Raw genomic sequence first — 16374 nt, 5'->3', positions numbered from 1 at the left:
ATCACTGTCTGTATTAGTCTGTCATTTGCAATCCCTATTTAATGTACAGCGCTGCGTAATATGTTGGCGCTATATAAATCCTGTTTAATAATAATAATAATAATAATAATAATGTAGTGAACCGCTAGCCATGCGGTTTAGGACGGCATGTCTGAAAGAGGTCTTGTAGTGCAGATCCGCCCATTCCCAGCCTGATTTCTACTATATAGAAAGAATGTAACCAATTGATATCAGGCAGCCACAATACTTTTCAAAGGAATATATAATATTTTTAATGCCTATATAACTATATTAAAAGATGCATTTATTGTTTAATTTTATCCCAGGAAGCAAAGTTTTTCCTGGCCCTGGGTTAAACCGTCATTACTAAGTGAAAGGAAATGACTGGCTTGTCAGACCAACCTTTCGCCGATCAGAACACAAGTATAAAAAAAATAATAAAAAAAGTAATTGACTTTTTTTTTTAATAAACGTTTTAATGCAGTGGCTTTATTGCCAATCAAATTTGACAGAGCTCATTAAAGCATTGTATGCCAAGATTCACAATATATAGGCTGATCCTGGCAGCACTTTAAAACACGTTCCTTTATAGAAAGCATTAACTTGCTTTGGGCCCTGAGATGGAAATGAAAGTCATGTCAATAAAAAAGTGGAAGAAGCTGCTTTTATTTCGGCTGAGTTTTAAGTCAGGCCCGGTTCACTGTGTTAAAATTAAACGAGAGCGAGGTTTACGGCGCTTACTAATAAATACTCTGCGGACGCAGAAAACATGTTCCCACTTTATGAAACGCAGAATACGATTTTGGTGAGCGAATTACATTAGCAATAATTGTCCCTGTTAAGGGATTTTTTTGGCAGTGGATCATGCGGTATTGCATTTAATGTGCACGTAATCATCAAATAACAAGCAGCCTCGGAGCTCAGCGAGATGTTAAATATGGTTGAGCTGACTTACACACCACGCTGCCTCGGCACACGTGTATATATATTGCTGTGCCTGTGCTTTATAGTCCGTGGGTATAGTGCTACCTGACACCCCCGCCCACTTTAACAAAGGTCAGAATGACTGCCCTGAGTCTGCAGTGACTGGTATAAAATGCTAACTTAAAGATGAACTCCTGGAAGGGATGGGAAATGCAAATTGTAATTTTTTATAAAGCAAACATCTGATTTTGATTTAATGTTAGCTGCTTGTAATCGCAAAACAAAGTGGCAATGAATTGTGCTAACAAGAAGCATGCTGATAGGAGGGGAGAGTAGCAAGATGAGCTCATCAGTCTGCTGCTTTTCTTTTCACTGTCCATTCACAGGCTGGGGGCGGTACCAGACCTGCAAGTGTTGGCTAAACTTGATTTAATATCAGCCTCTTGCAATCGCAAGACAAAGTGGCACAAAGAGGCAATAAATTGTATATAAGGCTTGTGTGCTAACAAGAATCATGCTGATGGGAGGGAGGAGTAAAGAGATGAACTCATCAGTCGGCTGCTTTTCTTTTCACTGTTCATTCACAGGCTGGGGGATTTATAAGACCTGCAAGTGTTAACTATGGATGAGAAAAATCAGAAATCGTGTCCTGCCAGGCAGGGTTGTGCAAATTACAGAAGTGGATGGATAGAAAGACCTTGTGTTTGCAGTTTGTCTGGAGATCATCTTTAAAAATTGAGAGCTGGCAGGATTTTTATTGCAGAAGGGGCGTAAATTGTTATTTAAAGGACACTGAGCCATGCACGTGCAATGTAAGATGCTGGGATACAGGGGCGGACATTGGGAGGTGCAAAGTGTGCCACTGCACTGGGCTCCTGACCCTCCTCAGCCTTCAAGGACCCCACAATAGCCTCAAGTTCATCCTGAATGGGGCCCACTGTTGGCTATGTCAGCCACTGATGGAATATACAACACTCACAGGAGTATCACCATTCCAACCTTGCCAAGAAGATGGTCAAGGGTCTTTAATCTGGAAAAAGACTGGGTGAAGATGGCCGCACCAGCAATGGATCGATGATAGATAGAGTGTAATAAAAATAACTGTGATCAAGCAGGTAAGTTTATTCTATTGCAGAATAGACACCATCTACAATTTTGCAATAGAGGACCTGTTTGCTCTGATTTTTTTATTTTTAGGGTTCAGTTTCACTTAAAAGCTGCACCCCAACCAAACACACCACAGTTACGCTGCACAGGTAGCCAGGTGACAACATTGATCAATACATAAGTCTGATGATACTCATTCATTGCCCAAAAGAGATCTACTATATAGAACAGCGGGGTCACCTATCTGGCTATGAATAATACTGTGTAGGAAGACACAAAGCATCATAAAGTGTCTGAAAACAAGAATGAAGTATCACAGAACAAAGGCGGCACTCTGGCACAATGCAGAGTATTGAAGTAAATGGTCAATGACATTCCAAGAAACTGTGGAAGGAATTGGGTCCCCCATCAGCAATGAATATCTCAGGCAGCCTTGTGAAACGACAGCCTCTCCAAATGTTCTCTGCACACAGCCAGTGCAATCCACTAAATCGACAACAGCAAAAGAAAAAAAAAATCAGTTCAGCCTCACAGCCAGACACATGTACTGTTAGATCTCATTCCAATTGTTGTCTCCATTGCTAATTTCATGGCATTTAGTCACATCAGTGTTCTCACAGTCAATACGGGAAGAGATAAACTCATCTTACGTAGGCTCGCAGACCATACTCATGAGCGGATAGATTTTCTTCATCAATTGTAATGGGTCTCTTGAGTCAGAAACACTGAGTCACATCAGAACCCAAACTGACCCCCTGTGAAAGTTTACATGAGTACCAGTCAGGGCCGGTAATGGAGACTTCTTAATCAATGGGGTCTGTTAGGTTCTTGGGAATAAATAACTTTGCTCTTAGACTGGGGAATATCAATTGTCATGCTTCTGAAATGGGCAATAGACACACCTTATACCAGTTCTTATGGCTGTTCTATAAATCAGGTTGTACTGGTTTACATGCAGATAGAACAAATGAGAACAGTAACTATTTAATGGGAAATTCCATGTTTTCATTTATATCAATTACCTCTATATATAACAGTATAGATCAGCTTTCATCTGCCTTCATCGACCTTTTACATTGGAGTACCCTTAGAATCCCTTTCAGGCTTTAGGGAACTTCTGCTATAACTTCTTTATTCACAACTCACAGTATATTAGTTTGGTGGTCAGTGGGGAGAATTCCTCTTACATTGCTGGCCAGTGGGAAGAATGTCACCCTTACAGATAGCCAAAACGATCATTGGTGTCAGTTAAAGTGACCTGAGAGGCACAAACTGCTCACAGAACCTGTACCAACCACTGGGGTTCCACATAACCCCAGTCGAGGAACACTGGTATATTGACCTAAAATGACCCACTGGCCCCTCTTCAGATCCCCTCAGGCCTCCTTTCTAAATTGAAAAAAATGCATTTAGTTCTTACAATGCCACAATGCCCATGGCTTGATGAATAAATTCCTCCTAGGGCCCTTGTGATTGGCTGTTGGAAGCATGGCTGATATGTTTGGCCCCTGTTTGCTACTTTAAGGGCGGGGACAAAGGTGGTCAATTTATTTTAATGCAGCAGGAAATGTTAAAATCCCAGTCTGATTCTGATTTTTGTTTATCTCCCGGATGCCCTGGTATGGTGATGGGTGGCAGAGAGAATAGGAACTGCTAGTTTGGAGATTACTAAGTAAATTGGGGTGGGTTTAAGATGGAACAGGGAGTTATGCTTGGTAAACGGGTCTGAGCCTTACACATGATTCCGGAGGGTCTGAAAATGGTAAATTAATTGTATGGTATTATCTTTTTGGTCAATAGAGATGTTTATGCAACTTTCTTAAGTGTTTTTAGTTTATTACTGTGAACAAATGTAAAAGAACAGAGGTCTATCCCTTTTTTTTGCTACATAAACTGTGTTATGAATGTTTTGTTGTGAAACATCTGTACAAAAATCAATAAAAATACAATGTTAAAAAAAGAATAGGAACATATGAACATTGAAATATTACATTTTCTTAACAAGCCTTAAAAATGCTTAACGCCCCCACTGATCTTTCCACTTTTATTCACTGTGGAGAAATCCATCCTCAAAATTCACAAGAGAAGCATTTAAGTAATTCAAGTTAAGTCTCAACGCTGCTCTTCTCTATCTGTTTGGGCATTTACTCCACATTTTTATTACAAATAGAAAGGTGGAGGATCGGCAAGTCACTGCTGGCTGAACTAAGATACGAAATGAAAGTGCAAATTGAAGCTTTGGTTGTAGATTTGAGAAAGAATTACACCGCAGTGCCTGCAGCTACAGAGGTAAATGAAAGCTTGTTTGAAACTCCATTTGCTGTTTGTAGACATCATGTTATTATTTGACTATCCACAGATTGGCAATATTTCACTATCCACTATTCATGAAGTATACATGTGATGAGACAGACATAGCTGTAGGCACCATGAAATACACATGCCACAACTGCACCATAATTGCCTTTAAGGTCACCCTTGTAGTCCTTGCCATACATGGGCCATACATAAGGGCAGGGGTGGTAAGCTCATTCTGGCAGAATCATAATAGGACAGTTGGTATTTGTTTATAGGGTTATTAGGGCAATTCTGAAGAAACCTATTTCGCAAGTTTGGTATGTGATGGTGCCCACAGTAAAGATGTTCCATACATTCATTAGAGCATCAGTTTCAGCAGCAAAGGGTCAGATGTCCTCTAAGTCTAATATTCCTTCAGAAATCTTGTGATATCTTACCGTGCTGCACGACACTGGAAGTAGAAGATACGGGGACTTTCTGTGCAAACCTCAGAGCTGTCAGGAAGGAGAAACCGCTGCGTGTTATCCCATATACCTGCAGAGAGAAAACATCAAAACATTTTATCAGACATGGGACATCCTATGCGCTTGTGCAGGTCTAGATTTTTGGAATAAAAACACAAGCCATGACCTATGGCAGCAAGTTTGAGTGGCAGTTATTCTTTGTGTTTTGTAAATCAAGCATTTTCTCATCTTTATACATTATACTTGACATATATAAGACATTAGAAGCTAAGTAACCATATCCTCTGGGCATATGGGGTCACTCCAGAGCAGCCTTTCTCAATCTTTTTCCCCCTAAAGAACTTTCAGGATTTCGGGGAGCCCCTGCTAAAATCATAGGAAGTCACACCTTACATTGGTGGTCAAAGGAAAGAACACCCTCCTTACAGACAGCTAAAAAGAACTTTGGTGTCATGCCACCAACTTGTCAAGTGGCATTGACCATGAAACTATAAGGCTCCCATCAACCAGCCAAAACTCAAGGAACCTCTAGCAACCCCTGGAGGAACCCTAGGGTTCCATGGAACCATGGCTGAGGATGACGGTACCAAAGGGTAAAATATGCAAAAGTCATGGCATCCGTTTTCTGTGACAAAGACGGTATTCTGTTGGTGGACTACCGACTTCGGGGCTCTAGTATCACCGGACAGTAATCTGCTAACCTCTTGGACCAGCTGAAGGAGGCAAATAGGACGAAACGCCGTGGAAAGTTGACCAAAGGGATCCTTTTTTTGCAGGACACTGCACATGCGCGCACACGTCCAACGTTGTGGCTGCCAAATTGAACACCCTGGGTTTCCAATTGGTCCACCATCCCCCTACTCACCTGAAATGGCCCCTTCAAACTATTATCTGTTCCCGAATTTGAAGAAACACCTGAAAGGGCAACGTTCTGATGACATTTCTGACATCAAAGCTGCTGCTGAGAGCTGGTTATTTTTTTGAACGGTCTGGCTGCAACTACACTGTACCAAGTGCATCAGTCTCAGGGGGGAATATGTTGAATAAATGTATTATTTCATAACTCTGGCTCCCTTCTTTCTGGGTGAAGCCAGGAACTCACACCCTCGTATTCTTGTGTTTTTTTCCCTTGCTGTTCTTTATGACTGCTTCATATGAAACATTTCAAAGCCTCCAATGCTGTTCTTGTGCCGCAACCCATCTCAACCCAAATGATATAGAAGGCCTTGTGAAAATCATGACAACTCCTTTTAATAGGGTTCATTTGTTTGGCGTTTGGGTCCTTCCATAGATACAAAGGAGTAGTAAGCATAGTCACCAAGGGTTAGGAAGTATGTTACTTGCAGGATTTGCAGAAGAAGATAAAAAAAGAAAAGAAAACTAATGGAGCTACCACATCTAAGGACTGCCTCAATCTGATTCCTTTTTGTTTTTGAGTTTTGATATGCTTTAGGGCGAATACCTGAAGGCAGCTAAGAAGGTTGCTGATGTTGGATTTGAAGGTATTATGTTTAGGAAGAAATGGTTCTCTATATAAGTCTTTAGATACGACAAAGCTCTGAACTGCTCAGTAGTCACAGGTTAACTCAAATCTTAAAAACCACAAAACACTTTCACTAAATGAAATAAAATTAAATGAAGTCAGGTATGATCAATACACTTTGTTAAAGAACATAAGAAAAATGACAGCTCAACTAGTTCATAGAAAAAAAGGAACAAAAACATAACAGATTTCAAAGCAAACACCTGGTACGTTATTCTGGGGTCAACTAGCCAATGTCTATGATAACAATACAAAGTGTGTGTAAACATGAACTGAGATCATTTTGGTAGCACATTTTCCAGCTGGAGAGATTCCTCTTTACTTCCTAGGTAAATGAAATTCCTTTCTGAGAGTATTGTCCCATTTGCAGATTTTCCGCTAGGACTTCTTATGGTGACCACTCTAACAGTTTGGATTTCCGATCACTTTTCATCTTGGTATAAAGGTCACTAGTAGACACAGAACAGTGAATGTCTCCAGGGCTGACAATGATCAATACTGAAAACCAGAGGGAGATGTTCCCCCCACTCTATTTGGTGAAAAAAAAAGTTTTGGATTTCCCATGACTTTTCATTTTTAGCGACAGAGAAGTACCGTATTTTTTGCTGTATAAGACGCACTTTTTCTTCCCCAAAACTGGGGGGGAAAAGTTGGTGCGTCCCATACGACAAATGTGTTATAAAATAATTAAAATAGGATACTCACCCGATACCCGATCCTGCGTGTGTCTCTTCTCCTCGCTGGCTGCAGCGTGTGTCTCCTCTCCTCTCTGGCAGCAGCGTGTGAAGCTGGCACAGCGCCCCCTGCTGTTCCCTGTCCTAACTGCCGTACAGTGGAAAAAAAGCACAGAGTGATCAGAAGGGGAATTTGAATGACACAGAGTGATCAGAAGGGGAATTTGAATGACACAGAGTGATCAGAACGGGAATTTGAAAGCCACAGAGTGATCAGAAAGGGAATTTGAATGGCACATGAGTGATCAGAAGGGGAATACCGGTATGAATGGCACATGAGTGATCAGAAGGGGAATAATCTTTCAGAATCTTTTTTTTCAAGATTTTCCTCCTTTAAAATTGGGTGCGTCTTATATTCCGGAGCGTCTTATACGGCGAAAAATACGGCAATTCTCTCCAGTGCCAAAAAAGACAGAACAGAGCGGTGAATCCTCCCCAGCTTCAATAAAGACAGAAGTAAAAAGCATGAGTTTATGCATGAGAGAACTCGTTCTGATGACAGCTCAACAGTTAGGATTTCCCATCACTTTTCATCCTTCATTTTCATTTTCGTCACAATAGTCACCAGCAGACACAGAGCAGTGAATATCTTTAACGCTGACAAGGATATCATTGTGGGATGTCTTATCAACTCTTGTTTTGGTGACAACTCCAAGATTTTGGATTTCCCATCACTTTTCATCTTGGCGGCAATAGTCATCAATTCACATAGAGTAGTGAATCGCCCTGACATAGACAGGAAGTCATCATTGGAAGATATCAATTTCATTCTTGTTCTAGTAACAACTATGACATTTTGGATTTTCCATTATTTTTCATCTTGGTGACAATGGTCACCAGTAAACACAGAGTAGTGAATCTTTCCAGCGCTTACAAAACCAAACAGTGAAAACCATGAGGTCTGTTTGCAGGATGTCCCCTCAACTTTTGTTTTGGTGACAACTCCAATATTTTGGATTTCCCATCACTTTTCGCTAATGGTTACCAGACAAATCTACCTGATGTGAACAAAAACAATAGTGGAAACCATGAGAACCCATTGGGAGGGGTTCCCTCTGCTCTTTCTCTGGTGGCAGCATCAACATTTTGGATTCCCCATCCCTTTTCATGTTGGTTTCAATGGTCACCAATAGATACTGAGTGGTGAATCTCCCCACTGCACAGAAAGACAACAGTGAAAATCAAGAGGTCACTTTCAGGGGGTGTCCCCTCAACGTGACAGTTCTGACATTTTCTCTTAACTGGTTATCTTGGTGACAATGGTCACTGGATGAGCCTCCGTGACAGAGGTGGACATACGGAAGGTGCAATCTGTACTTCTGCATGAGGGCCCTGTAACCTCCTCAGCCACAAGAGGCCCTCGCAAATGTCCCAAGTCATTTCTGCACAGGGGCCCACTGTCGGATATATTCACCACTGTTCTCTGACATACCACATTGAAAAACCTTGAAGTCACTATTAGAGGATGTCCCCTCAATTCTTGTTTTGGTGACAACTCATTTTGGATTTCCCCCCCACCTCTCATTTCTTTGGCAATAGGCATCAGAAGACATAAAGCGGTGAATCTCACCAATGCCAACAAAGACAACAATGGGTCACCATTGAGAGATGTTCCCTCAACTCTTGTTGACAACTCCAACATCTTGAATCATTCTTATATCTCAGTAACACTGGTCCCCAGGTAAAATGGAGAGCTATAAAGATCTAATCCGTCCTCCTTTCCAAAATATAAAAATAAATAAAAAAGAAGCCTCTTAATGACAACACGAAGACGTTTTAAGATCAGACATCTCAGATTTACATCTGTTGCTGCGGCAAAGAGACAAGAACCAGCAGCGTCCACATGTTCTGTGGAAGGAGGAAAGCCTTTAGCATCCAAATCCCTTAGCGCTCTTGAAAAAAAAATACAAAAAAATACCAAACGTTATGACTTCAATAAAAATCAAGAACATTTCCAGAAGCATTAGTACTCATTATGACCACAGGAAAAGTTTCCACGAGCAGATGTATGCCAGTCACCGCCGTGGTCCAAGCACAAAACATTGGCAGCCATTTCAATAAGCTGCTGGCTTGGACTTGCCTTTTCTGGCAGGGTCCCGGTGGAGCTCATTCTCAGCTTATTTTCTACACAGACCTCTGAAAGGTGAAGAATTGAAGTCTGAAGCCATAGCAAACTGCATGGTTGCCAGAAGCACAATGAGGTCAGCACATGCACCGTGGTGTCAGAAGGCCTGAGCGTGCTACGCCGTCAGCCAGACATTGGCTTCATGTCCTCCCTCCCTGGTGGATATGAAGCTGCTGAAACGAGCGATGGAGCTGGGCTCTGTCAACACACATTACAAATTATGGGCCCCCTGGCAGAGGTTTCACAGCACAACCGAGCCGACGCAGAAGATGCAACCTGTGGCTATGCTTATTTTATTTTTTCACTTATGTGTGGCATGCCAACCAGTTCTTGGGATTACTGGGAACTGTTCACACCAAATCCTTCCTCCAAAGGCCTTTACAGTGTAGTGCCTGTAGAAGGCACAGGGTTTGGGTGGAAGTCAACCCACCAAGGTGCTCCAAGGCTCACTATTCATGGTACAATCTGACTATACAATCTCCTTTGGATTTGTCAAACCTCGTCCTCTGGCAAAGATTTTATAGACAACCAGCCGGAAAGAAAATATAGTCTAAATACAGGAGCTTTGTGTACTCATATAAACTTTGATGTGCATTGTATATTTCTTACAAATCTAGGCAATAATCCAGCATAAAACTTTCTCCATAAACAGAAGCTCCCTGAAACACAGAACAGACACTGCTGCCCCCTTCATTTGTGCAGGTTGACTGGTCTTGTATCCGCCCCCTATTGTAGTTCTCTGTATTAGCCTGCAGCGGAAAGACCTTCTGGTCCCTCCCACAGCTCTTCCCTGCACAGGATAAGTACAGCACAGTATGTCACCAATACTTTTACTATCTGGGTTTGCAAAGCTATTGGGTGCACACAAAGTGAATTTATATCCTATTTCGGTATTGAAAGATATATTAAATCTGAAAGCTACAACACAAAGCTATCTAGATACCACAAAGCACTATAGTTGGAGTGAAGCAGAGCTGAACAGTATTGCCAGTGATATAATGGAACCTACTATGAATAGTGTCCCAAGTAATATGATGTACCCATTATGAACAGTGCCCCTGGTTTTATGGTGGTCTAACTATGATCTGTGTCCCCAGTAATATGGTGATCCCACCATTACCAGTGCCCCCAGTAAAATGATGAACTCACTATGAACAGTATCCCCAATAATATGGTGATCCCACCATTACCAGTACCCCAGTAATATGATGGACCCACTATGTACAGTGTCTCCAGTAATATGGTGGTCACACTATAAACAGGGTCCCCAGTATTATGGTAGTCCCACTATGAACAGTGTCCCCATTAATATGGTGGCCCCACTATGAACAGTGTCCCCATTAATATGGTGGTCCCACTATGAACAGTGTACCCAGTAATATGGTGGTCCCACTATGAACAGTGGAACCCACATTACCCACATTAAACAGGGTCCCCAGTAATATGATGGAACCCACTATCACCAGTGTCCCCGGAAACATGAAGTACCCACAACGAACAGTGTACCCAGTAATAGGACAGACCTAAAATGATCGGTCTCCCTAGTAATACGATGGGACCCACGATGAACAGTGAACCCGGGAAAAATGATGAACCTCCATTGAACAGTGTCCTCAGTAATACGACGGACCCACTACGAATTGTGTCCCCATTAATATGGTGGACCCATTATGATCAGTGTCCCCATAAACATGAAGTACCCACATTAAACAGTGTCCCCAGTTATATGATGGAACCCACATTATATGATGGAACCCACATTAAACAGTGTCCCCAGTAATATCATGGAACTCACATTAAACAGTCTCCCCAGTAATATGATGGAACCCACATTAAACAGTGTCCCCAGTAATATCATGGAACTCACATTAAACAGTCTCCCCAGTAATATGATGGAACCCACATTACGCAGCGCTGTACATTAAATAGGGATTGCAAATGACAGACTAATACAGACAGTGATACAGGAGGAGAGGACCCTGCCCCGAAGAGCTTACAATTTCATGACAGATTGTAGAGGCGCGAGTCTAGTCATTAAAAACCCAGTATTATGGGAATGTAGCAGTTGTCATGCCATGTGATAATGAGCAGGATTACAAATTTGGTGGTCTCTGTGGATAGGAAGGGAAATTTTGGAGATGTTTCTCAAGTGGAAATCACCCCAGTTCTCAGGATTCAGGGTCTAGACACCTTATACTTGGCTTCTAGACTTTCTACTTTTACGGTAACCTCAGTCTGCCTTGATTGATGCATTCTGGCAGAATGTAAATACATCTCAAATATCTTAATTGCAATTAGCTGTTTACACACTTCGCCTAATTATGCTTTTTCTAGATGGTAGGCGCTTACGCATTTTGTGCTAAAAAACCTTGGAAGCTTATTCATAGAACAAGTCAGGTAAGCACTGTTTATATCAACCATCCACATAACATAACACAACCCTGGGCACATTTTGGAATTGAAACACTCGTGTTTCTATGACCCATCTGTACAATATAAAGTGTTTTTCAATACTGGTTGTTCAATGCCAGTGGATATTTCTTGCCACCAACACAGGCTGATCATCAGCAGAGAAGATCTAAAATATTCCTAAAAAATCTGCTAGTGCATAGATACCTTACACTATAAAAAATGTAATGTACATGTAATGTACTATAAAAAAAATGTAATGTACAATAATACCTGATCATCCTACCATGGCAGTCCTTGTTCAGGTATCCTATTGTAAAGCAATGTGGTTCCTCTTTTGGTAACACTCCATGCTCCTACACACAAACTAATGTTACCAATCTAATGTGTTGATGGAAAATTCTACAAGGTCTGCATGATAGGTTGTCCCAGCATCCATTCTGTCTTTCCACAATTGCAATGTAACTAATCAATGGATATCAGGCGTTTTAAGATATATAGAAAATAAATTGAAAGCCGATGGAAACAGACACCTCACCATTCTCCTCTGCTCCCTGGAGTGCATGTAGACATGAAGTAACTGCAGAGAAGTTAGAGGGAATGCAAACATTTATCTATTTATGCTACAAAAAGGTTTTGCCAACTAAATGTCATTTGTTTTTGGTTTACTTGTCCTTTAGGATCCTAATGATTGGTCTGCATAAGTAACATTTCTTTGTGAAAGTAATGAAAATTTTAATAGATACAAACAGGAATTCTCCCTACTGTTTTAAGCCATGAAAGGTGTTGGCTTCATCTGTGGCTCATTAGGATCAAATACATGAGTTGGTACAATTATTTTCAGGACTCCGAAACAATGCTTTTGGCACATGGTTATTACCGTGAATTTTAACACAGTAATACCCATATAATAACTGTACCCCTAAAACTCTGGCTGTAAATCTCAGTTTCAGCTGACACAGCCAACCAATGAGAATGTTCATGTGGTGGTGAGCATTCTTATTGGCTTACGATGTTGGGTTGCTCCAAAAGTGATTATGACCACCAACCCATGAAAGTACTCACTGCAGTTTACAGCTCCAGTCCTTGAGGGCCACATCTTCCTAAATTTACTGCTGTCTGTTAGACAAGTACTAAAAATGTGTGCAGATCCTGGCCCTTGAGGACTGGAATTGGACAGCCCTGACCTATATAACTGGACTTTAGAATTTATTCTACCATATCAGAAAAATCACAGCTCGAACTTAACCTAAAAAATTTATAAAGGTGTCCTTATTAACAGTAGTAATGGTGGTGCTGATTGTACTTATTGGGTCTGATTTATTAAAGCTCTCCAAGACTGGAGAAGACAGACTATCATGGGAGGACCTGGGAGATCTAGCAAACCCAGAATATCTAATTCAGGATTGAGAAGATTTGTCAACTAAGAGCAAATTATTTTTAAGTAATCAATTCTAGATTTGCTGGATCACACAGGATGCCCCACGATATTCTTTTCTCTCCAGTCTTAGAGAGCTTTTATAAATAAGAACTATTAGGTACTAAAACAGCTACATTTAGTTAGCCCAAACAGGGCAGATATTTAGTTCCTTTACAACCAAGTCCATTTGCAGTACAACCAAGTCCAAACTGAAGCACTAGTAAAAACCCCTATCAGGTCATTTTTGATATTTACTCTTGGCTTAACTTCCTGTCCTACAGATCCAACAGTAAGTGGGAAGAAATCTCCAAGATTGAGGGTAAATTCCTTCCTGGACAGTTGTCACTGGAAGAGGAGTCAGAATTCCCTTTACCTTTTGCTCCGGATTTCCATTTATTCTCCATCCTGGTCACAATAGTCACCAGTAGAAACAGAGCAGGGATTCTCCCCAAGACAACGATAACGCTTATCTGGCCGGTAATTCCATGCTGTACACCACTGCAGTATCACACCCTTTTTATTCTGTCCCGCGGCGTCACTTGCAGCAGGAAGGAGAACAATTTATAGCTGCATATCCTGCTTCCTTTTAGCCATGCAGCCTGAAATGTACCTTTGGCATCCCCAGCTCACTCTCTGAGGCTGTGCACAGCTGAAAGGAATTTTAGGAGCAGATTGTTCCCTGTCTTCATCATGCCGGGCGAGTACTGGTTTTCGACTAGGGCCTTACAGAAAACTCAACAAACCACTATCCAACAAAAAATACTAGATATTAGAACTAGCAACAAACTTTTCATGAGTGGGATGGGCAACAATTTTGTTTGAAAATAAACTTCATAACGACTGCTGGCAGGTTCATTACTACCGTGTGCAAATACAGCAGATGCCCTGTCTCTAATGTAGATATTATATGCAGTTTCAGAGTATAAAACATCTAATCCGAAAGCATAAATTCCCATCAAACATCATAATAAATGCCAGTTGTGGAATATAGCTCCATAAATAAATACTTCCAGATGATGGCCCCATAGAGGAACTATCATCCTCCTGTTCCCATTCAGGCTGTAAACATCCTATTTGTATAATCTCCCTATAACACTAATATGATTTCCAGCTTAGTTATTTGGCCCCTAAAATTAATTTCTCAAGCATACGAAGGATACAGTATTTTTATTTCACAGGGGCTTTTAGTCTTTCTCAATCATAAATAAGCTTCATATAAGTCTCATACATCTCTTAAATGGCTTTACTCTTATTTTCCAGTTGAGTACTTAAATGCTAAATAAACCAGTAATGGATATGAAGCCGTTGGCTTCTAATAACAGATAGACCTCATTAATATTTTGATTAATATTCTACGGTGAATTATATTAGTTAGGAGATTATATTTGTGAGCATTCAACTCATGGCTATAGGTTATAGGCTCCTTCCCTTCACATGGAAGGAAACCCGTGTGTTATTTCCCATGGAAACCACCAAGATTCCATTTGTAGGCTAGGAATAAAAGCCAACACTCAACGGATGGATATCAATGGCACCGCCACTTGTCTTCAGCTTTTATAAACACGCCAAGTACATTACTGTGATCTGAACTAAATGGAAAAGTTGGAAGGTTCTGTGATCAGTCATGGGTAAACTCCTGGTCTGGAGCCTGAATCCTAGCGCCGGGTCTTTCTTGGAGCCAAGAACCAATATCAGAACAAGCATTTCGTCCTATCAACCATTTCAACACTATTGGAGTTTAATATTTAAAGGAGTAGAACATGTTCACTTCCCAAAGTGTATTGTCACTTAGTAAATTAGATGCTAGCCAATCGTGTGCAAAAAAAAATATTTGTTGTTTTTTTACATTTTTCTTGCATATGATTGGGTATTCTTAGGAAAGTCAAAATTCAATTTGCAAAGTGAACATGCTCTATTCCTTATATCAAGCCCATTGTAATTCACTTATACAATGCAAGACTTAGAAACAATTATTAAACTTTATGTTTATTTATTTTCTGGTTTGAAGAGCACCAATGGTGACCTCACATGTGGTCAAACACACATCCCTTAGCCCTATGTATCCCAATGTTACACACAAAATAAACCGTAAGATTCAAGATCTTTCTCCTATATTGACATATTCTGTACCATAATGTAATTGGTAATCTCATGGAAAATATTTTGGGTGTTGGGTGCACAATCTTGCATGGCAAGGCACTTCAAGGAACCTAAAATAAATTGAGGTTTAGGAATAAGGACATCTTGATAAACTGTTATTTTACACTTCGTAGACGTTAAGCGGTTAATGAAAAACACTTTAACATATTCCATTACCAATGAAACTAAAATAAAAGAATAAAACAATAAATCCCAAGAAATAAAGTTCTAAGTTTTTTGGACAAGGCAATACCAATATCAGGGCTGTCCAACTCCAGTCCTCGAGGGCCACATCTTCCTAAATTTACTGCTGTCTGTTGGACGAGTACTAAAAATGTGTGCAGATCCTGGCCCTTAAGGACTAGAATTAGACAGCCCTGGCCTATATAATCAGACTTATTTAATCTACCGTGTCAGAAAAATCACAGCTCGACCTTAACCTATGACTTCCAGAATTTTTAAAGGTGTCCTTAGTAACCTAAGCACAATGCAGAGGCACTCACAACACTGGGGACAGTATTGAACAAATAGGGGGCCTGGTTAAGTATAAAGTAGGGGCCCCTAATGTGCAGCATTCTAGTCTCCTGAATTCACTGCTAATTTTTCAGTTGGGAGCCTGGAGACAAAAAGGGCCCTGAGCAATTGGTAAGTTTATCCTACTTATCTACTACAACATTTATTTGGAAATCTTCCTATCCTTGGACAGTTATAATGTAAAAAGTCATATACATTCATGCATATTTATACATTTTATTTATGCATATATAAAGGCACATCCATAAAAATAAGCTGACATGCAAAATGTAAATTCCATGAAAGCATAGATGAAATGATAATGATATAGAGATGTATACACAGCAAAAGAACTGAGCAAAAATGCTGTTCAAGAATAATAAATCTATTTATTAACATTCACCCTCTATGATAAAAACATCAAGTCCACTTGGGAAACTGGCTATAATTTTCAGCCAATGGTGGTTAAACTACTCACATGAGTTTAGAGGATAGATCATGGATTCTGAAATGACTTTCATTTGCTGCATGCTTGTTCAAGATCTATGATTCAGAAGTATTTTTGGAAACTATCATTTGCAATTGCAGAACAAGAACAACTCATGATAAAACCAGAGCATTCTCCGTTCTGCTGTGTGTAAGCTATACTGTCATTCACCATGATGTAATGTGTAGGATGGGAGTCAAACAATTTTCAA

The 16374-nt window shown here is 40.5% G+C and overlaps 1 protein-coding gene across 6 annotated transcripts in view; it reads right to left on the bottom strand.

Moving 5' to 3' along the window:
• The window catches only part of PKNOX2 (PBX/knotted 1 homeobox 2), a 241334-nt gene that overhangs the window by 88133 nt on the left and 136827 nt on the right, over positions 1 to 16374 (bottom strand). For all 6 annotated transcript variants that reach the window (XM_072425881.1, XM_072425887.1, XM_072425882.1 and 3 more), the window contains exon 4: positions 4767 to 4863. The gene's annotated coding sequence lies outside the window, so the exon portion shown is untranslated. The remainder of the gene's footprint in view (positions 1 to 4766; positions 4864 to 16374) is intronic.

This window comes from Pyxicephalus adspersus, chromosome 11, assembly GCF_032062135.1.
Source record: "Pyxicephalus adspersus chromosome 11, UCB_Pads_2.0, whole genome shotgun sequence".
In the NCBI taxonomy this organism is placed as follows: Eukaryota; Metazoa; Chordata; class Amphibia; order Anura; family Pyxicephalidae; genus Pyxicephalus; species Pyxicephalus adspersus.
This window is presented reverse-complemented; position numbering and strand designations above follow the sequence as displayed.